Here is a 24,535-nt window from a genome sequence, read left to right as displayed (position 1 = left end):
CAGATATTCAATAAAGTGACCCAGAATCCTCCGATTGTTCCCCCATGGCAAAACAACCAGACTCTCTGCTGGCAGTTTAATATATTCCGCAAATTCCCTAAAATTGAAGAACCTGCTTCCTCAACTGGAGGCAAACCCCAGGCAGGATCTAAACAAAATTCAGCTGTTAAGTTAGCAATACAGTCTTGAAACACAATAGGAAGAATCCCAGAACACTGCATTAAGAATAAAAGAGGGCAATTGGGGAGGGTGACAATATGTATTGTGCCACACCATATTCTGAGACTCTCAATTAAATTAACAGTTAATTGTACCCATAGCATATAGAGCTTTGTATAGAGCCTTCGTTTATTAAGAAAAGCCTTACCTTTCTTGATCCACCACTCCCCACAAAAACCACTGAGCCACTCCAAAAAAATTATTTTTGACCTCTCATAGTAAAAAAGATAGTTTTGCCTGAAAACTCTGAGGACACTCCTGCCTATGTCAAGTGGGAAGTGGAATTTTCATCACAAACAAAAAGATGCTGCTACGATTACTAATGCAAGGTTGTGAAAGGGAGTCTGACAGATATTTTTCTAAAGATTTTGGGATATGTTGTAAGAATTACCTGTGAATTTATATAGGGTTCGCTGTGGAGGATATCTGGGCCAACAACTTTATGTTTGAAAATGTTCTGCATAACTGTAGCCCCCTTTTCAAGCAGTTTGGACTGATGCCTATAGAATGTTATCAGCATTATACCATCAAGAAACTACTGCATCTCAAATGATGTTAGTTACTTTAGCAACAAGATGTAGCTCAGAGTAGTAGTTGTGGAACACTTAAGACTGCAAGCAGTTCTGTAGTAACTTGGCCTGTGTGATTTTTTATCACATTAACCATTGCATATGATGTTATCTTTAACCATAAAAGACAAGCCCAGCTGGACTTTTCCCGGAGTTGAAATAACTGAGCTGGTTTTACAGACACCAAGACTTTACAGTATGTGTGTGCAGCAGTTTTAGATAAGAGTTATCTATGTAGATCAAGATTCTTGCATGGGAATCTCTGAGTATGCACTATTGTATGTAGCAAGGTAACATTCTTTGGCCATGGAGACCTTACCTAGCCAGAATTGAGATTGAAACAGAATTATCAGACATAATCAGTGGGCTTATTTGCAACTTGTACGAATGTGTTATGTTAACTGGAAGAAAAGGTAAATCAAGGGGTGATGTACACACGGTGCATGAACATAAAGGTCTAACCTCTGACCATCAGCTTATAAAAAGCTTATCGCACTTGCTGCATTACACCTAAATTGTGTGGAATGGACATCTGAACTTTGATGTTTATGCTGCTATTTAAAGCGCTGCCAATCGCTAGTGGTTCTTCCGACCCTGCCAACTTCAGAGCCAATCTTTGAAAAAATCAGGCTTCATCAATATTGGGGCCGTTTAAATGGCGCATTAATCAGAATTCTCACAAACTAGTGATACATGTGATAACCCATCAACAACAGGCATTAACTTTGGTCTTTGAGATGTTTGGTTTCTCATTATTATAAATTACAATGGTAACACCAAAAATAGATACCAGTTAAAGACGTAGCAATATATGTAGTGAAGTCCATGGCTTGCATTTGTCCTTTCACAGTACATGGGTCTCTAATATACACAACACATTAGAATTTAACACCTGAACTTTACATCAGACCCTGTTTAGCTCTGATTTATTTAGACCCTCACCACTCAACGTGAAAAATGTTAAATGGATAAACACAAGAAATGTAGTTAATAATACTGCAAGCAAAAATATGCTAATACTTTTTTCTCTGTTTTTCTGGGCTTCTAACCAACCACTTGTGCACCAAACCTCACCTTTCTCATCCACACTGACCTTGTACTTAGCACTTTCCAATCCCCCAAACCCAGCGCATTACCCATATCCCTGGCTGTAATAGACAGCAGAACAAGCATCCAACGTAACAGCACTCGGGCAGACTCAACCTACAATGAACAAAAAAGAAGTATATGACTTCCTTATCGCAATTGGCTTCTCTTTGGCCTCCTTCTTGTCTGACAAGCTTATCCAACACTTCCCCTGTAAAGTTGAATGCAGCTTCACATGACTTTACAATACATCACTACTACCTAATCCCTTAGAAATATAGAATATTTGACACAGCTTCCATATTAAGTTAATGTTTGATTTACAGAATTTCTGAGCACCATTCCACGATTACCAATTTAGTATGATGAGCTTCCTGATATACCTGTTCATTGATATGAGGTTCTACTTCTGCCACCCTTTGTTCAAGCTTGATCATTTAGTATCTGCGTACTCCTGTTTGTAATAAAGGCAAAATTAGACTTTGTTTCTTTCTTGTATGTTCCAGACTACTTTTTGTGGCAAGTGTAGATTCTATTTCTGTCTATCCAGAAACCATACTAGCCAGGCCAGGTGGAGAATACTGGATCTCCCTCCTAGGTGACGCAGTCAAGGAAGTCAATTGACGGAATCCCATTTCAGTGGTTTCTCTTTACCCTGAGAAACAGATACTTGATGTATGCAGACATGCTCTTCCTCTTCACTCATCTTGTTTCCTCCATCAGACGTTTCTGATAGGGATAACAACTGCTTCTCTGTGCCAACGAGTACACTAAACCAGTTGTCACTGAGTGTGGATATACTAGAAAGGCGCATTTTCCCTGATTTGAAGGTCCACAAATATGAACCAAAAAGCATTCAACCGGCTTCTTTTCCCTAATGAAAAAAAACAGCTGCTTGAAAAGTTAGGTAAACTAATTCATTGTACTAGCTAGTCCTGTAATCAGACCTACTGGAGATCAACATGTACTTTGGTAAATCCATCATTTCCATGTTTCACCTCGCTCAGTGCAGATATAAGGGTTGGAGGAGGAACACAGAAGTCGAACCTTGGGTTCTTAACCTATGGAGAATCACCCCTACTGGGTGCACTAGGGAGACTGTAATCCAGCAATGAGCCCTTAGGTCTGTATGATACAGGGTCGATATGTTCTGACAAAGGCAGAAATAGTAGACTTCCGAAGAGACAGGCTAGATGCATACATTTACGTCACTCGTGGAATATCAGGTAGACTGTATGATGTACTTATGAAACCTGGCAAAGTGGAAGTGAAAGTTAACATAATTAATTAAATGTACTTTAATGATTTCCTTGATTGTACTTGCAAAGACGACTCCTGCCACCAAATGACCATCCAGACCACCATAAGTGATGTTGTATTAAAGGATTTAAAAATGAAAGCTTAAATCCGGCTTTGCACTAAGGTATTTTACAAAGTGCCTCTCCTTGGATGCAAAAGCACTGGAAATGATGACTTCACCAGCATGGCTCATACAGCTTGGAACTGGCTCCATGCCTCAGATGGTTTCAATGCACCCACCCTCCATCTTCGCCAGATTTAAAGGCAGAGACACATATGATTCACGGCATTCCATATTAGAATTTTATTTTGAATAATGGTAGTATATGACGTGCAAACCTAAACAGTTTTTTATTGCCAAAACAATAAGAGCAGTCCACAATTTAAAGTATATTAATCATATCAACAATTGTACAGTAAGCCGCAATATATATTTAACCATAACAGAACTGCACATGTGCATACGATTGACAATCCGTGCGACCCACTGGGACCAATGTGAATGAAGATTACATTGTTAAAACTGCCATACAATTTATCAATATTCAGGAAACCACCATTTGCAACATCAACACGCTTTATGTAGTATTGGAACATCTTGAAAGTCAACACGATGCAAGTGGAATCTACACAGAGATACTTGGTTGAATAAATAACATGTAACATGACTACAATATGAAAATATCAACTTCTTAAAATCTCAATTATTTCAAAGATGCGACGGCATACACAAATTGAGAAATAACTGCACTTGATCAGACCCCAGGATTTCTTTGGTGACTGATAACCATGAAAAGTTTGGACCGAACTGGAAACAGATTTCCTATTTCTTAAAAAATGTAGGCATTAACAATCAGAAGCCGCAGCGAAGTCAAGCAGCTCGCACAATGCATCCTGCCTGAAATGGCAACGTCAAACTGATAGCATCTGCCACAAGCCTAGAGAAAATATCTGACGGATGCTGTGTGTTCTGTTTTGAAATACGTGGGTGTTTTTCTGTCGTTGTGTTTTCGCTTATGCTTGACACATCCTTCTGGAATGATGCTCATATTTGCTTACAAGTGGGATTTGAAACGTGCGACGATACCCTTTTTGCCAAACACTCATGCATTATAAAACATGTCTGTGCCAAGCTCTGTAATTATTATCACCCCGAGGGAGGTACGTGTTGCTGTAGATACATATGTTCAATTGCCTGCGCGGTCCTGACAAATGTGCGGTTGTGCGTCAGTTTATTTGTTTTACACAAGAAAGATAAATAAGTCTAGTGTCACGCACATTTGTTTTTTCCCCTCTTGCGTAGTAAGTCACCTAGTACATCTTGTAAGAGGTAAGCCAAGGGCTGGAAACGAGGGAGCAAGAAAGGGAAAATTGTGCGTCTCGAGGGGTCCTTTACCGGAACAGTATACCAGAAGTTAAAAGCAGCAGGGTGCAGTTCTGGGAGGAAGCAAGGTAACTAAAAAAAAAAAAAAACAGACACAAACAATCTTTCACATTGCCAATCATAACTCGCATTACCTATGAGCCCTATAATATATGAATCAATGATTCGTAGTCCCGAATATATCCATGACATAACATCACAACACTGACATATCAAAGGTTGCATTGGCAGGAAGTCTGCTGTCCAGCTGATTAACAAACACAGTTTGCTGACTCCACCTAAAACGTGGAGTACCGAAGTTTCTTGGACACACCCCTGTCATGACTTTATAAGCATTTGGGGGGCTAAGGCCTGTAGGTACAAGCTCTCCCAGTTCTCCTGCCAATCGCTCTGCCCCGCTACAAGATCTGAATGCTTTCCTCAACAAGCGCTCAAGGTTTTATGCTTTGGATCTCATTCCAGGCCTAGTCGTTGAAATTCAGGAAGCTCCTGTCTCTGGAATGACAAAGAATGTAACCGAAGAATATCCCAGCAAAGTGCTCTGGCTTAACTTCTCCGGTTCTTATCCTAAAGTGAAGGATCAGTACTGTAGATTTGACAACAGCTTTGACAACAATATATTACTTGGTGACTTCAACATTTACTGGGGAGACATGGGCAATAGTGTTGTGGACACTTCTACCTCCTTTCACAACGCCAACGTTCTCAAACTACACTGCCATAAACCTACACACCACAAATGCACCATTCTGGATCTGATAATCTCCAATTCACACTACCTAAAGACATGTGACCCCATTCCAGCAGACTAGTCTGATCACGTGCTGATCCTGTTATCTTTGACCGGCTCTTACACCAAAATTTATGGGCAACCCAAGAAAGAGAAAATATGGTTTAGAGACACATCTAACCGTGACACAGGAGCCATGGCCATCACAGCCCTTCCAATCCTAATTGCGATTACACCCCATCCTGACATCAACGAGGCCACCAACAAGTTGAACTCCTGCATGGAATCCCTTATTGACAAATGCATACCACTGAAGTGCAAAATATCCAGACCAAAACCCTTTAGGCCCTGGTTCTCTAAAGAGCTTTATGAAGAACAAAAGCTTTTCAGAAAATATGAGAAAGGATGAAGAAAAGCACCATCCTTCCTGAGTATGACTAAGCGTCACATAGTGAGAAAACAATACAAAGACCAAATCCTCAGCTAAACCCTCCATTATGAATTGCGCAAAGAATAGACCAAAGTGTCTTTTCGAGGTTATTGCACAGTTTACTAACTCCGCTATCACTTCGGCTCCCAAGCCATCCATGGCCCGTTGTGATGAGTTCATAAGTTTCTTTGATAAAAAAGTTAGAGACATCCATATTTTGCTTCCCTATCAACGATTCCTTGAAACAGTTGAATCTCTACCATGCAAATCAATACAACTATGGTCATCTTTCTCTTCAGTCTCCGAGCAGGACCTAATACGAGCTATCTCCAAAGCAAAACCCCTTAAACTATCATCAGGATGCTATTCCAGGATCTATCAGCAAATCTCTTGCCACACACCTACTCACCATATGGGCCACATTGGTCAGTTCCTCTCTTAATCAGGGCATCTTCCCCAAACTACTAAAAATGGATCAAATCACTCAGCTCTTAAAAAAACACAACCTCTTGATCCAGAGAGGCTGAACAACTATCGCCCAGTCTCCACACTCCCATTTTTAGGCAAAGTCATTGAAAGCTGTGTAACGTCCCAAATACCCTCACACATCCAAAAAACCAACCTCCTAGACACTCTCCAATCAAGTTTCCACCAGGGTCACAGTACAGAAACTGCGATCCTCCAAATAGTGAATGATTTCCTTAGCATCCTCAACTCTGACAATTCCTGTATCCTTGTCCTCCTGGATTTATCCACCGCATTTGACACTATTAACCATCATGGTCTCCTTTGTATTCTTGAACTATGCATGGGATGAATGGTCCTCAACTGGTTTTCCTCTTACCTATCCAACCATTTCCAAATTGTGAAAAAGGGCAACTCATTCTCGAGACCAGTTAGCGTTCACCAAGGTGTCCCCCAAGGTTTGATCCTCTCCCCAATCTTCTTCAACCTCTAGCTACAACCATTATGTGTGATTCTCAGAAACTCTGGTATTCTCTTCCACCTACTCAAATAGTCTTGAAAATCTCATCCCCAGAGAATGTTGCCCTGCTTTCAAATACACTCTCAAAGATTCAAAACTGGATGTCTAACTACCATTTAAAATTCAACCCAACTAAAACAGAATTTCTTTTGATTTCGCCCCCGAAAGAAAAAACACATGTACAAGAATGGATGGCCAACCTTCCCCCCTTTGTAGGCTGCCCTGACATTGTCACAAGTGCCAGAGCACCTGGAATCACTCTGAACAATCGTCCTAATCTCCACAGCCACATAGCAGCCATGGCCAACTATGCACAACACCAACTTAGGCACCTTTGGGGCAAATGATTCCGGAACAAGACCTCAAAACAGTGTTTTAGTCTCTCGTTCTCTCTAGAATAGACTATGGAATAGCCCTTCTCTCAGGCGTTCCCAAAATTCACCTAGGTCCACTGAGACCAACACTACATACTGCAGCACGCTTTGTCTTAGGTCTCAAGAAATTTAACCAGATTTCCCCTGCCTTGATAACCCTTCAATGGCCACCTATTTAAGCGTGGGCCCACTTAAAAAATCGCTTGCATCACCCACAGAGCGCTGCAGTCCTCCTCACCCTCCTTTCTAAACAAGAAACTGAAACTCTCTGGAGCAAATAGGGATTCCAGAAATGCCCAATTCCTGCGCCTGGAACCCCAAACCTTCAGGTGAGAACAATACATGAATCAACCCTTTTCTGACAGCCCCACTAAAATCCAGAACTCTCTGCCTCCCCCACTCCGTCTAACTACCTACCTAGCAACCTTCAAAAAGGACCTCAAGCTCCTCCTGTATGACCGACATCTTGGGTAATTCACCCTCAACCAGACTTATTTACTTTTTCCAATGTGCCTTGATCTGCTTCGTTTAACTGTTCATGTCCTCCGCCCTATAGTTGTAACTGTCTCTTGTGGTAATCCCTGTATACATACATTGACATAAATGTTCAAGTTCAATTACTATTAATGTAAGCCATGTAACTCTGTATTCTGTGTGTAGTAAAGCGCTCTGATGCCTTCCTGCCAGGTCAGCGCTATATAAAATTGCAAAAACAAAATAATTAAAAATAAGACAGACTCCATTCTCCCAGCTACACTGTCGTGACATGCTAATGCCTACCTTGCCTAGGCTGCCAGCCCACGGTTCCTAATTTTCTTGCTGTGCCACTTCTGAGGGGAATCTGGAAGGTCACATGTGTTCACCAGACCATTCTCATGGTTTAACAGAGGGCCTGATTCAGAGTTTGGGAGAGAGGGTTACTCCGTCACAAATGTGACAGATATCCGGGCCACTGTATTACAATCTCCATAGCCTATTATGGGATCTTAATAGGGCAGATGGGATATCCGTCACGTTTGTTAAAGAGTAACCCCCTCACCAAAACTCTGCTCTGGTTAGGAACTCTGGGCCAGATTTAGTTTGCTGTTCCTCTTAATGCACAGGTTTTCATTACTGAGATGCAACAGACCAAGGTCTGTTGTAATCCCAAAGAATTGGCAGGGGCAAGGAGTAAGGAAATTAAGTTCTGCATGGGACCAGAAGGTTGGCATATGAAAGCTTGATTATCCACGCAGAGAAAAGCCCCTGTTTGATGACTGTTTATGGATACCCCTGTAACTAGGAGTGAAACACTGCCAGTGCCACTTCATCCACGTGAAATTGGCAGCTGTGTACATGAACTTGTTATTTCCTATATCTGCTAGATACCATGAATGTGCACTTGGAAATAAATATGTACTTCGTTAGCAGTTGTATGTCTCACTGCTGACCCTCCTGTATATTGTAACTAACATATCTAATCCAAAAAGATTTTCAAAGTAAGGGTAGATGTTCCATTATTAACTTCAATGTGCCGATGTTTCAGAGTCAATCTGAAAGGTCACAATATTTGTGTGAGCTGATCACGAAAAACCTAAGTCAGTGCACATAGAAAACATCCCCATGAGTGATGTCCACCACACAAACACTGTTGAAGGCGTCCCAATACAAGTAGCGATCATGTACATATCAAATAACTAACATTAATCAAGGGTGTACTCGTTGATCATTGCCGAGAACACTAATGAGAGAAGGACCACTCTCATGTTATAAGTACTTTGGTGTTCCTTTCTCGTAATTGGCCCGCTGCTGTACAGCCCGGTTCTTTGCTCTTCCATGTTGTAGATTTGCATTCACAGAGCTTGAAGTTTACTTGGACATAAAAGCAGAGATAACTGTGCCAGAAAACAGACTGCTGACCTGAAACCCTGACTCTAAAATGGAAAAACACTTAGGGCATAAACAGAGAACAAATAAGGTCGGGGCTAAATCCAGAAGGGTGAAACGAGGCACTTGACATTCGAAATATTTGCTCAAGTAAAAGTATTAAAAAAACATTCAACAGTCTTCTTTTCTTTAACGAAAAAACACAGCTGCTTGAAAAGTTAGGTAAACTAATTCATTGTACTAGCCAGTCCTGTAATCAGACCTACTGGAGATCAACAGTGCGAAATACGAGCCAATAATTCTGTCTTTTATATTAAGGACAGCTGGTTAAACACGATTTCGGCCCTACATTTCCTATAACCTAAAGTTTTGTATTGTAGTGATCTTTGACAAGTATTACAAAAGTGAAATCATTATTTCTGTAGTTGTTACGCAAGTCCATGTATGATAAAAAATATAACTTTCGTTCACAAGTAGGCTTTTACAATAGGAAAATCCTAACACAGTCTTACCACTAAATATATATCCTGTAACTGCAGGATATGGACCACTGCACTGTCACTGCAGGAACATACTAATCTAATTATTAGGCATTACATACCTTTGCATCCAGGCAGTGCTAAATTCAGTACACTCTCTATGGCTAAATTAGATATATTAAATACCATTCAGTGAGAGAACAAAAAGGCTGGGCCTGCCAGCAATACTTTGGTAAGTAGGAAGGGAGGAGTTAATAGTAGACCTTCCTTCTATTCATTGCTAGGACCTGGTCACCGCATCCATAGATGCTTTGCAGTTTCTTGGGATTTTTTTTTACTTTAAACTCTACCAATTCGTTTCTCCAGTTTCTTAGGTCCAACAGTTGGTATCTTGTTCTCGTTTTGTTCAATAATTTTTCTTTTTTTAAATAAATCACTTTGGTAATTCTACTGTCTTAGAACTAGACTTTAATACTGTTCTGGTGCTGCTTAAATAATTTACTCACATTTCTACGAGGACAGGCATGATACTTTGTCCTGTAGCTATTAGGGCCCAGCTTTTCTCACTGAAACTGTATTCACTTAACAAGGAACAGCTTTTCTAATTGCGTGGAAGCACATACAGCTTCATCTCAATTAATAATTCAGAATAGTGCATCACTGACAATGCCTGAAGATCTGCATACAAGCAAGACTTGGCATGAATGCCATTAAAGATGACTTCAAGTCAAACTCAAGGATCACAAATAGAGGCATTTTTCACAAAAATGTGTCAATTGTCCTAGTTAGGAGTGAGTTGCTGGTAGATACTGTGCAGTGTGAGTGGGGTAAAAGAACAATAAATATAAATTAATTTCAACATCACTGTGACTGTAGTCCCATGATTATCAAACTACATCAATTCTTTAACTGTTTTTATTGAATTTTGGTAAATTAAAACCAACAAGAGCATATGAACAGTGCAGATAATAGCAAGACAATACATCATCCTTACATTGGAGCACCAGTGGCCCATTCAAGTCCAAATTCAAGTCATGTGAGAGACATAACCACTGTATGAACAGTACTCTCCATCCCGCCACCCCAACCCAGAGCATTGTGAGACCAAACATTAAACAACTTATGGAAGCAGGAACATATCTAAACCATAGTTGGCCGGCCCCTATTCATACGACACAGGGAGTGTCCCCCCACCCCACCCCATCCTTCGCACTGCTTATGGAGCTTATGTCTTCCCCCCAGTGAACCGTTCCAGCAAGGCTCCCCAAGCCGCTACATCAGCGAGTGTCTTCTTATCTCTTCGTGTCAGGCGCATATGCTGCTCCTTGGCTGCACCCCATTCCAATAAGTCCCTGATCCAACTGCAGAGCATTGGGCTCCGGGAGCTCATACAGCTGATTGCTACTCTACGCTTGGCCAGCACCGGCACCAGCTGTTCCAATTTATATGGAATGCCCCGACCTCTGTGCTTCCTTACCACTCTCAGAAGACAGGTCATCTGCGCCACCCGTAACCCCAATCCCCTGGCCTCCACAATTGCTGCTACCACTGCCTGCCAAAAGTCATATACTGCCCTGCAAGCCCAAGCCAAATGAAGGAAGGAAGTATCAAACATACCACACCTAGGACAGCACGCTCTACGGTTGGGGTCGATCCTGTTCAGTCGACTGGGTGTAAGATATGTTCTATGCACAAAGTTAAAATGTAGCAGCTTAAACCTATGATTGCAGGATACCACATGCACCAAATAAAGAGCCAAGTCCCAGTCAGCATCCGTCATGGGTTCTCCCAGGTTAGCCTCCCATGCCTTACGTCCCACACTAATCACACCTGGTTGATCCTCCTGTAGGGCTTTATAAAACCAGGTAATCAAATGCGTCCCCTCACCCCAGTTAATCAGTCCGTTCAAGGCCTAAGGGGCGACCGAGAAACTACTCCAGATCTCACGGACCACATTCTCGATTTTCGCATATTGCAGGAATTGACCCGAACCCAGATCAAACAAATCTTGAGCGTCAGAGAGAAACTCTCCATAAGGGGAGAGATCCCCAGCCACCTCACATCCTCTGAGTCTCCAAGCCTCTACTGACATTAACTTTTCCATGCCCCGAAATGGGGCTAAGTCCCACAACTTCAGCTCCCTATCAAAGGGGGCACGTCTGAGTACATGTTTAACTACCTGCTCCCAAATCCCAGCAGTGGTCTTGACCAGGTAGGGCGCAGCAGGGTCAGATCTACCCCCGACCCGGGGTCAGATCTACCCCGACATCAATATGTGCACCAATGACAGACCATCGCACGATCCTGCATACAACCTCTTCTCCAAATTATCAGCGTCCGTCATCCACTGAGCAGCACATTGCAAGTGTGCTGCGTAATAATAGTGTCTAATGTTGAGGATCGCCAGCCCGCCCCCTTCAAGATCCTTCTACAACACCAGCAATGCCACCCTCCTTCGCCGACCAGCCCAGACCAGAGAGATCAGCAGACTATCCAAACAACGAAAGAGCCGGGCAGCCAACGGAAATAATGAGTTCTGAACCAAGTACAGACACTGTGTTAAGAACACCATCTTAGCCACCGCAGCCCTGCCCATCACAGATAGAGGCAACCTGTTCCAAAGGAGACCTAGCATTCCAGGCCAGCTACTACTCACTCGACATTGTGTTTCTCATGCGCAGTCAAAGAATGAGTGACCCATATGCCCAAGTACCAAAAACTCTAAACCTCCCAGCGAAGTCCTGCTCCAGGTAGGTCGACACACAAAATCCCGCAAAGGGACCCCAAGGGGAACAGGAGCGACTTCTTTCAGCTGACTCTAAGACTAGAGACAGCACCAAAAACCTCCAGCCTCCGCAACAGCATTGGCACCGAGACACAAGGGTCCCATACATAAAACAATGCATCATTCGCATACAGGGAGATTACATGTGTAGACCGTCCCACCTGGATCCCCCATGGCTCCATTTCCTCACGAAGCCAAATCGCTAGTGGCTCCACCACCAGAGCAAACAAAAGAGGTGAAAGTGGGCATCCCTGCCTCGTGCCCCTACTGATCTCCCAGGTATTTGAGAGTTCTCCTCCCACCCTGACTTGTGAGGTAGGAGCAGTATACAGCAACCGCACCCAACCACAAAAACCGGGCCCTGCAAAACCTCTAAGAGGTACCCCCACTCAACTGTGTCAAAGCCCTATTCCAGGTCCACGGACACTAGCGCCAGCTCAGTCCTCACTTCTTCAGTCTCGTGCAGGATATGTGCCAAGCAGTGCAAATTATAGGATGTACTGCAACCAGGGATAAACCCACATTGGTCCTCATGCACTAGACCCCGACTCCCCCCCCCGGAGCCGGGTGGCCAAGATCTTACAAAGTATCTTGACATCACTGTTTAACATGGTAAGCAGGCGATACAACTAGGGGTCTCCAGGGTCTACCCGCCTTGAGCATCAAGCAAACAATACCCTGATGCATGGATGCCAGCAACCTACCACGCACTTGAGCTTCCTCAAAGACCTCCAGGAGCTTCTCCCATAGAGACAAGGAAAACGGTTGATACAACTCAACAGGAAAACCGTCACTACCAGGGGATTTGGACTTAGCCACTGCAGCAACTGCCTCACTCACCTCCTCAATAGTAACCACAGTCTCAAGGGCATCCCTACTTTCCAAGCACAAGTGCAGAAGACGTATCTGCTTCAGAAACCCCCCCACACCCTCCTTAGATGAGACAGCACCAGCCCTCGAAACCCTTTAAAGGTGCGCCGCCAGTTCTCGCAGAACATCCTCACGCTTTGTGAGCATTTCGCCGTCAGCATTCCTAATATGCAGTATAGGAGGCCTCCAGCTCCCGTTTCAGAATCCACGGCAGGAGTTTGCCAGATTTATCTCCCTCACAGTGCATTCGCTGTCTATACCCTCTAAGAGTGATCCGGCTTAAAGTATCCCAACAACTCTTAAACTCCTTGTATAACATAAGTTCTTCCCGTTCTTCCATTTCCGCGCCTGGTGTTGCAAATCCCCCAATTTCTCCTCCAACGCAGTAGGATCCCTATACACTCCCCCCTTATTACTGTTTTCATAGCCTCCCATTCCAGGCCCCTAGCCTGTGTCGTGTTCCAATTCAATTCCATGTACTGTTTAATGGCCTCACCCACCCGTTCACAACACCCCGCATCAGTAAGGAAGGGCGCAGGCATGCGCCAACTACGCACTAGAGAGGCAGTCGCTGCACCCCACTAAAACTGTAACTACACCGGTGCATGATCGGACAAGAATCTACCCATATGCGTGACATCTAGTACTTGCGAGCGATTAAGACCTCCCAGCAGGAACCTGTCCAATCGGTATGCGTATTATGTGTTCTGAAATGACAAGTGTATTCCCTGCTCTCTGGGTGCAGCTCCCTCCAACTATCCCATAGTCCCAAATGTGTCATCACCTCTCCAAGGGACTTCACTGAAAGGTTTACTTCTAAATAGTTAATACTATATTTTCCTCTAGTATTCCCGAGTTTATTAAACAAAATGAATTGGTAAGAGCTTGAGGCTTCCAATCCACCCTCTCCTTTGGTAAAGAAAAAAATTGTTAATACAAGGCCTTCTGATCTTTCAAAAGATACAAATGAGCCCAAACATCAAAATCTGCACAAAACTGTGCATCACACCTACAATTTGCTGTTTTTTTTGTTTTCCTCACCATGGGTCTCTAGCTTCAAGATCCGCTCCAGAGGCCAACACTCATTCTACCACAGTGGAAGGAAATGCTTCCTTTTGATCTATAAGTCTCTTATGCCTCTTCCAAAAATAAGCTTAATAGAAAAGTTACTTCACCTCAAAAAATATTGCTTGTAAAAACAATTAACACAAAAAAGTTTAATTATTTGAAAACATTGTCTTTTGCTGCTCAGAGGGTGACCTCTTGTTAGCAGAATTGTCATTTTGAAATTGAAGTGAGTTAGAAGAGGAAAACGCTTGGAAAACTGCACGAAAAGTAGAAAGAAAAGGGGACAACAAAACATAGGTGTTGGAAATGACACTTTCTGCAGGATCATTTCCAGAGCATTTGACTTCCTCTTCTTCTGACCCTGTTTTTGTTAGCTTTAGGATTCTGTGTGCTTTTTCACTGCTGACCAGTGCTAAACCTCATGTGCTCTGTGTCTAAAACATGGTAACATTGGCTTCTCCATGATTGGCATATATGATTTACTAGTAAGTCCCTAGTAGAGTGCACTATGTGTGCCCAGGGCCTATAAGTCAAATGCTACTAGTGGACGGGCAGCACTGGTTGTGCCACCCACTACAGCAGCCTTTCAAACATGTCTTAGGCCTGCCATTGCAGAGCCTGTGTGCGCAATTTAAACTGTCATTTCAACCTAGCAAGTGTACCCACTTACCAGACCTCAAACCTTCCCTTTCCTTACATGTAAGACACCCCTATTGCAAGGACTGTCTCTCCCATATGCTAGTATAGGGATTGCCTTAAAACATCTTCTGAGTGTAATTTCTAATTGGGGAAAGGTAGACAAATTGAGTTGGGCTCACAATTTAGAAACATCTTGGGACAAGGTGTTTTTTCAATTGCAGGTCTAAAAATGCCACTTTTCAGATGTTGGCATTTTCTCACTTTAGCCATCCTGTGCCTCAGCCTGCCTCCAATTCCACATCTGGTCTGGGTAAGGTATAGTAAAAGCTACCTTTGTGCATTCCATTCAGTGAGCCATAAATACAGGACACTCAACTGCCCCTGCATTCCATCTGCAAACTGATGGGTCTTCTTGGGTAGGAAGAGTGGAGGGGTTCTCACTTGTACTTCAAAGGGTAGTGGCCTGAGGCCACACAAGGGACTGATAACCCCCTGCCCCTGAACAGATCTCCTAGCAGACAGGACTGGGCTGAAAGAGAACTGGGGCACTTCAAAACCATTCTCTGAAGTCTCCACCACTTCAAAGGTACATTTGGGCGAAAGTACTGGGCCGCTGACACCATATACTCAGAAGACTTCTGGACTGAGGTCATTCTACTGGAAAGAAGGACCATGGGGCTGTCAGGAGGGACTGCCACTTTGCTGGATGCTCTGCTGGGTTGACCTGCTGCCTGCTACTTCTTGCCTGGGAGTGAGAGGACTGGATCTAACTCTCTGCATCCTTGCAATATACAGTGTGTCCAAGGGCCAGTCTGAGCTTGCCTCCGGTTTCTGAACTTTCACGGATACCAAAGATTTCATCTGCATCTTGTTACCAGCTCCTGGGCTCCTCTGCTGTGAGTCCTGCTCTGCCAAGTGGTGCCAAATCTAGTCCTCAGCCCTTGGAGGTCAGTGTGGTGCTGCAACACAAGAACTAATGCAACAACACAAGAGGGTCACTTGGAACTGACGCATCCCGCTGCAGAAACGCCGCTTTGCCACTGCCTACACTGAAGCCTGTACATCGTTCACCAACTGGGCAATGCAACAACACTGACCTACAACACAGCTTGGCCGATGCAGCACCGATGCATCGGAACCAGTAGTCAATGTTTCTCGACATTGATGCATCACTGCATCACTGACGTTGCCTGATCACTGACGTTGCCTGATCAGGAAACAACGCATTGCCTACAAGCACAAAACATCCCCTCCTTGGATCAATGCATCGTCACCGAGCCTCGATGCAACCAAGGTACTGTCAACGGCTCTGCATGACTCCTGTACCCAGCCCATATTCCATCACGGTCAGGCTGAACTTTTGGATTTGCCCCGGTCCAGCACGACCAGATAGCTATTGCCTTCTAAGCACTGCATTTTGATTTAACCTTTTTAAAAATCATAACTTGACTTGTATATGTTGGATTTTTGCCATTTTGTTATTGTTTGACTCTGATAAATATTGGTTATTTCTCAAACTAGTGTGGAGTCCTTTTTTGGTGTTTTCACTGTGCTACTGTGAGTGTGCACAAATACTCTACACTTTGCCTATTTAGTTTAGCCTGACTGTTCTGTGCCAAACTCCCAAGGGGTGAGGACAGGTAAACTTTTTGTGTGTATCTTACTTGACCTGACTAGGATTGTTGTCCCTATTTGGACAAAGAGCAAACCTCTGCCAACTAGAGGCCCGATTTCCAACAATAGGGAAATGCAGACAGTTGTACTTCATTGTGCCGTGATCCAATATGTGAGTGACACATGAAACAGGCAAAGGTTGTGGGGAAAGACTCAGTTACTCTATGTATAGTGTTCATGATGTTTTTCTTCATTACAAAAGTTCCGTCAGACCTCATACACAGTCTTTACTCCAGAACTATAGAGATTCCAAAAAGTGGAAAGGAGAATCAGAATGGAGTCACAGAGTTGTCCTCTATTGTACAAGGAATTAAAGGAGATTGAAACAGAAAAAACTGATTATTCATGCTTATTCCAAAAAAGACATTAATGTAGTCTTCTGAAGTTAAAACATGAAAAAGCTATATTTTTGATTTTGAAGTTAGCATATTGAACGGTCAAACACTAAGGGGATCATTACGACCTGAGGCCGCGGGAGACAGAATACCGCCATTGCTGGCGGTATTCCTGCCTCCCTATTATGACATTTCCGCTGGCCCAGCAGACGGTAACAGTGTTACCGTCCGCTGGCCCAGCGGAAATGTCACATCAACATTGCTGCCGGCTCGTAATGGAGCCGGCGGCAATGCTGATGTGCAGCGGGTGCATTAGCACCCGTCGCACATTTCACTGCCCGAAATTCGGGCAGTGAAATGTGCGACGGGGCTATGCCTGGGGGCCCCTGCACTGCCCATGCAGCATATTGAACGGTCAAACACTAAGGGGATCATTACGACCTGAGGCCGCGGGAGACAGAATACCGCCATTGCTGGCGGTATTCCTGCCTCCCTATTATGACATTTCCGCTGGCCCAGCAGACGGTAACAGTGTTACCGTCTGCTGACCCAGCGGAAATGTCACATCAACATTGCTGCCGGCTCGTAATGGAGCCAGCGGCAATGCTGATGTGCAGCGGGTGCATTAGCACCCGTCGCACATTTCACTGCGGAAATGTGCGACGGGGCTATGCCTGGGGGCCCCTGCACTGCCCATGCCAAGTGCATGGGCAGTGTAGGGGCCCCCAGGGGCACCCCAAGTCCCCTTACCGCCAGCCTTTCCATGGCGGTGTTTACCGCCACGGACAGGCTGGCAGTCAAGCACCGCTGCCCTGGGGATTATGACTGCCAGGGGGAGACCTGGCGGTAAAGTGGAGGGGCCGGCGGTATGGCCGTGGCTTTTGCGCCACGGTCATAATAGCTGGCGGGACACCGCCAGCCTGTTGGCGGTGTTCCCGCCACCTTACCGCCGGCAGCCATGGTCAAAACGACCCCCTAAGTCTGCTTAGTACTAAGCCATGCAGAAAAATAAGAAACAAATGTCCCAAATTTCTCACTTGGTAGAAAAGGCATCAGGTGACAACTTCGAGGAATCCTTTTGCATGTCCGAAAAAAGATTTAATGGCCTCTCTCATATACATTTCACAGCATGTGGATCATTTCATAAACAAATAGCAGAGGCACAACCCAAGAGGTCTCAAACACTCTATTTCGTAGCTTCCCCAATTTATTAGTAATTTAAATGTGGCACCTTTGACTAAGAGGTTTAGGTTGTCATCAATGAAATTCCTTCAAAATATTTATCTTCTAAAAGGATCAGAACCCACACATATCACCAACAAAAGCCAAGCCCTTCGTATTCAGGAACACTTTGAGATTCTGCCCAGGAGAAACAATGGTTCAAAGTCATTGCCTGCACTCTCTCATTTCACAACTGGCTGCTGTTTTCAGAGATTCTACTACCTTACAATTTCAGTTTTATTGACATGAATCTATCCCTCTTACTTCCACAGTAGTAACTACAGTAGCAATTCCAACCATGGAGAAGATGCAGCCTTTTCCTTTGTTTAATTTCAATCCTAAATCATAAGTGGCTTCCAAGGACCCTCTAATTTAAAACGCTCAATTGGTGCTTCCCTTAAACTGTAATTTGTACTTTGCTACACACTCATGTTGGAGTTTCTGCATTCTTATTATAATTTAGGAATTATATCTTCCACTCCAGCAACTGATAGCTCTGAATGGTGAGAAACTTAATAGACATGATATGGCATATTTGAGGAAACATGGTGTTTTACAAATGTGAGTGTATAAATCTTGTTTCTCTTGGATCTACATCAAAGGAAAGAATGGAAGAGTCAGTGGGGGATTAGCATTACTCTCTCTGGTAGGAATAGGAAAGATTAAATATTCTCGTGACCAGGCACTTATGGGACACATCAAAGAAAAGAAAGTACTGCTAATGCAGTATTACTATCTGACTAAAATGTGATGCACCAATTAAAATGGCATTAGAATTCCTGCATTCATGTGCAGCCGAAAATATACTGATGGGTGACTTCCACACATGCATCGTTAAGAATACTAAGGGAGCATGTGTCAATAGGCATCTTGCAGACAGCAAAACATCTCCTTTCAAGAAAAAGTTATAATGCAGGCGAAAGTTAATGTGTTGTTATGGAATGAGGCAGTCACTCCTTTCTTACAGCTTCAAATAGGGTTCTGTGGCAATGTTTTTTAGTAACAAGAAATTCAAGGGCTTTTGAATTGTGATAAACTTGAGGATATTCAACGGATGATTCCTATACACTAATTTTAATTTGTGAGTGTTCATCCCTTGAGTGAGACCGTTAGAGAAGGAAACTGGATGGCCCAGTCCTCAAAGATGCCTTTCCCTAAAATTCAATCATTGCCCCACACCAAACAATTCTTCAGCTTCATTGGTAGGGGTCTTTCAAATTCATTCTATTAGCTTTTAGTCTATCCTGAGTTCATTGATGTTTCGCCAAGTTGATGAGAACAGTGGTTAAATACCTCTAAGAGATAATCTATCGGGACGGCATGATCTTTATGTCGAAGACTCTTTGCAACTTAGTCAGTTATAGATAGTAATATCACTGCTGCAGGACTTATTATTCAATATCAACTGTCTGAAGTCAGACCAGGAGCCAAAGAGATAGATGAAGTTCTTAAGTGTTCTGATTTGGTATCAGTGACCTTGTTAACGCATCCAACGAACATAGCCAAAGACTTTTGACGTTACTGATTGAACAGACTGTCAGTGATAGTGGAGTACCTTGTGAGGAAGCCCAGCATCACAGCAGTCTGTAACTCCAGATTGCTCAAGGACTCCAGCAACTAAACTAGGGCACAGTGACAGCGGTCAATTTGCTTCCAGACTGAAAAAGCAACTTCTGAGAATCTCAGGCTAGAGCCTAAAGCTGGAAGTTCAAGCACTGGATGCCTTTTTTCAAGGGGCGCAGTAGGTTTCAGCATGATAGTATCCTCCCGTTCAGAATGATACCAAGGGTTAAACAAATCCCAAATCAGACACAGTGTGAGGATATCGTATCGTCTGAGTGAGTCTCCTTTGGAGATTTCAAATCTGTTTTCCAGTCCTACCAAAAACTTTGTGGACTTCTCAAATCCATCTATCCCAGACTTTGATGATTCTAACAAGTACTTTGCTACATCAGGTGCAGCTGTTAGTAGAAGTCAGCTTACCTCAACTGATCTGGAGAATTTTGAGGGATGATGGCATGTCCCAGGTCTTTCATAACAGGATGCCAGTTGCATCCGGCAAGCCTGGTGTAAGGGCACACAAGCGATCTTCAGGCTAGGCAGGTTGGTCCTTTTGGACTGCTGAAAGAGATTTCAGTTCCATGAGGACGGATATAATCAATGTCTTCAGAGTCCTCTCTTTTTAAATTGAGGAGGCTCTATCTTAAAGTGCCCTTAAATCCTGCAGATCAGCTACCCGTCAGGCAATATTCCAATACCAATTTCTAAAGGTGGAGAAATCCCTACAGTATGCAAGCTTTTAAGACTCTCCAAGCTATGGGATGTCAACTGAATTTTACACTTCTTAAAGAACTGGCCACTCAAATTTGTCGAAGAAGCAGGTGTCTGCTAAGCTATGCCAATGTGCCTTAATTCCTGTAGAAGTGTTTCTGGTACCTCACTCTTGGTTTACAATGGAGAACTTAACACTGGAGAGTGTATCTATCAGGTTACATTTTTGTTTGTTTATGTAAGGACACATAACTGAGGGAAAGCAAATATCAGCTATGTGCTTGCCTACGCCAATAATTTCAACCTTGTGTGCTTTCTTCTTATTCTGAAAAAGGTTACTTTGGGAAACTACACTCAGCTTTAAAGGACTGGTTCAAAAGAGCTTCCTGTGATGCAGGAGATGGCATATTATTGTTTTTGGGAGGGTCACGGTCTTGTGTTTTTATTTTCTTTAGTTTTAAGTTGTCTTATATTGTTTTACTGCTGACGTGATTACTAGAAGGTTGCAAGTGACCTGTGCATGTGTTCGATATTTGACTTACCTATATTTAAAAGCAGGCAGGGTATTCTCATTGAGATGGACCCTCACCTGTTGGGGTGCAAGCCGACTCAGACGTCAATTCTTTCGAGGCCGATAAACTGGGCAATAGTATCACCTATTATAGCTTGGGTTTAGAAGTCAGACGTTTGGTACGAAACGATACACTGTAAAATAAGTTATGTCTTCCTCCCGTCCGTATTTTCTGGCACGCTTGCCCAGTGTTTATTTCTCCACCTCCCTCCGAGTTAGTTTTAAGGGTGCAGCTCAATTTAACAGACGTGACACAACATTCAGTAATTCCCCCAACAAATGAAATGCGAAAAGCGAATGGCAGTCATTAGTATCAGTTTAACCAGGGTAGGTTCACGCGCTGTTGCCTTTCCCTGCGATTCTACGCTTCTCCACAATGCTATTGATTCTGACCTTTAAAATGACTCAACGGCTCCGCTTTCAAATCAATCCCTAACCTGTTATTTGGATTAATGCGCAGAAAATAGAAATACTCAGGCGTGTTTCATTTACTGCGGCCCTAGTGCTGGGATAATAAGCAGGTTGTGTGTTAAGATTTAAAGTGGTCACACATTATCCCCAGCGCAGGGCGGCGGGAGGCTGGCAGAGAGACTTGAAAGCAAATCCTTTCTTATGCACGCGCACACACCCACAGTAAAACCCTGTCTGAAGTACGTAAGGTAAACACCCCGTGTACTGCTGTAAATATCCGGTAAATGATGATACTGCCAACAGTGACGCTGACTGACGTTAGGGAAAAGATGCGTCAATTCTACTTTTAAAACAGGCTCTACGGGGTAACTCGGGTCCCTCCAATGGAAAGGACCATCGGGGCGTGTGACAACAGAAACGAATAAGAACCCTCTTCTTTTGGTTTAGAAACGGTGTCCCCACAGAACGGCCATGCCAACGAAATCACTGCAGTCATACTAAATATGGAAAACGGAATGGGGCGCCTAACCTTGCTACTGCGGTATATTATAAGGTTCCGAGAGGATAGGTTCTTTTGGGACCAGAAGAAAAATGTAGATTACTAAATATGTCTAGCGTGGAGGGTTAGCCCCTGTCACACTTCCTTCCACAGAGCTGCGCATGAAGCGCCATTGTTACTTTATTGGACTTCGTGGCTAGGAAAAGTTTGACATACTTTCTGTTTTTTATTTTGTGACCTTGGAAGTGGAGACAGATAGGACTTGTAGGGCCCTGCAACCACAAAGCTGCTCTTTCACCAGACCGATACCTTTCATCTGTTAGAGCGGCGACCGAACAGTTCATTTGCCATAAAGCGTATTAAGTGAAGCCTAAGGTACGATGCCTAAGCTACGACTTCTAGAGTATCTGTCTGTCCATCCTGCCCTGAAAACATCGAAAACATTGGGAAAATGTCGTGTAGTGGTATGGTCAATCTGACCCTGGTGTCTGTTGTCAGTACATTTCCTCCAAAGGTCTGAAATACATCAACTTTAGCCATTGTGCCCCGCTGTACAATGGTCAGAATAAAGTGGCCATTGATTGGTCTAAGTCCACATTAAACACTGTGAGGTGTCTACTTAGTGAACGCGGCTCTTTGGAAGGTATGTTTCTTCTTAACTTAATAGAGTGCTAATTCTATCGATGAGCCATTCTCGCGGAAATGCCAATTATACAATAACATCCTCAAAGGCGACCAGGACAATAACTCAGTTGCAATCGTTCACCACAATAAAGCAGAATCTATCTTTCCTCAGAAGTGCGGTCCCGAGCAAACAGGACACTTCTGTATCAAGAACCAGGACTGTCTATTAACAGGGGAAAAACAATTCGTGAATCGGGTGGTGACGTGGTTATTTATTACATTCGGAAATTTATAGCCAGAAGAAAAAAAGATAAAAAAATCCCCAGAAGTTATTGAACACGATAATAGGACTGACATGTATGTACTTTTGAGAGTTTGCGCCTTCCTTGTATTATTTTACGTGACATAGCATTCAACAAGTGACAGACAACACAGCAACCCCGTGTAATGCCCCTGAACTAAGTGCGGTATGATTAATTACGCTACGTGCTTTTTTTATGGGTTGGGTGATCACTTCCCCGCATTTCACAGGTGCTTTGGACAGTCCATCTTTGAATACCTAGTCTTATTATCTGGAACTGTTTAGGTGCTGCACTGTTAATGCATCCATCGTTCCCGCTTACTCAATCAGCAATAGTTAGTTTATGTTCTATTAGTTCCACGGTACTTTTACTACTGGGGTTTTCAAAGCGGAAAGCTGCTTATGCCGCCGGCTGCTGAAGTACGCTGCGTTAATGCCCACTTGTTGATTTCAACAAAGCACTTAGCCAATTTCTGGAAATGTCCCTCTGCTGATATTCTGGTATTTAAGGGCCCAGGTACTAATACCAACTGTTTATTCAAGGCTCTGCCTGCAGCACTGCTTAGTGACAGGGGCAGTGATGTAGATAGAGTTGGTGACTCACCCGATCCTGCCGCCCCGGATTGCTGCTAGCCGGTGCACACCTCTCCCCTGCTCGTGCTGCTGATATGCTGTTCTGATCCTTCCTCGGGCCCCTTCTTCACAACAGCCGCTCAGAGGAGAGATGTGCCGGACGCGGGTCCTCGCCGTGCGCTGCCAGTTAGAGCGCGGCCCGCGCTGGCTCCTGCGAGCCAGATACCAAGGAGAAGATTGGCTGCGAGCGCCGGAGCGACCTCTGTCCGCCGGGAGCCTGGTGCTGAAAGCGGCGCTCAGCCCCCGCCCACGCCGTCCTACATCACTCCTGCCCCCTTATAGCGTAGACCCGTCGCCTTGGCGACGAGACGTCACCAGGCCTGCCACAGTCTTTCTCGCCCGGTGACGCCACAACACTTTTTTTCCCCTTTTGCCTCTACCTTCCGACATCAACGAGAGGCCACTTCGACACCAACACAGAAGAAAGACGACAGTTGCCCAATTTTGAGTGCCGTGCTTCCCCCCACCCACCCCTAGAGATAGCTAAACAGAGTGGCCATCATGCAAAGTAATACGTTGTCCAGGTGCACTTGCATAAATATGCGTTAAAATAGAACGACTAAATCATCCTTCGTATATTAGTGCAGCATACAGAAAATAATTTAATGAACAGTTCTAGCGTGTATTTAGAATAAATATATATGTTGTGTTTAACGTACCTATTTATGCACCGTGTAACACTTCGTTTCTATCCGTGATTTTTCATTCATCGTTTTAATGCACCTGTTGACTCAAGCTATATGAAACTGGAAGAAAACGGCGCAGGTTTCATTCGAAAATGGCGGCTATATTCCATTGATGTTTGTCATTTCGCGTAGCTCATCGTACTAGCTCTTTCAGTGCCCGAGCGACACTCGTATAAAAACTTACAAGCTTGAATGAACTGCGCTTCTACAAAAAGACCACCGGATCTGCCCCAGCTAGGAGGGGCTAAGAGAGCCACAACGCAAATGCGGTTTCCAGCCATGCGTTACCTGAATTCGGTCCTAACTGGAATCAGACATTTGCAAGAATATTGAAAGTAACACGCCTGTGCAAAACAGCAAATGCCTTCTATTTAACGCGCGATTTAGAGCTATTTTCCAAAGTATTTGTGTTTTGCATATTGACTTTCAGTATTTTCGAATAAAGCGGTGTTTCTAGGTTTATTCAGCTGGCCTGTAGGTAACAAACGTCTATTCAAAAATCCACCTGGCACTAAATGAATCGAAC

At 43.8% G+C, this 24,535-nt stretch overlaps 1 long non-coding RNA gene across 1 annotated transcript in view; it reads right to left on the bottom strand.

Annotated features, from left to right (window-relative positions):
- LOC138264884 (uncharacterized) overlaps nucleotides 1-23,554 on the bottom strand; it is a 183,440-nt gene extending 159,886 nt beyond the window's left edge. The window contains exon 1 of the long non-coding RNA XR_011199298.1: nucleotides 23,295-23,554. This is a non-coding gene — a long non-coding RNA (uncharacterized lncRNA). The remainder of the gene's footprint in view (nucleotides 1-23,294) is intronic.
- Nucleotides 23,555-24,535: the final 981 nt, after the last annotated feature.

This window comes from Pleurodeles waltl, chromosome 2_1 (assembly GCF_031143425.1).
Source record: "Pleurodeles waltl isolate 20211129_DDA chromosome 2_1, aPleWal1.hap1.20221129, whole genome shotgun sequence".
NCBI lineage: Eukaryota > Metazoa > Chordata > Amphibia > Caudata > Salamandridae > Pleurodeles > Pleurodeles waltl.
Note: the sequence above shows the minus strand (reverse complement) of the source record. Positions and strands in the feature narration are given on the sequence as shown.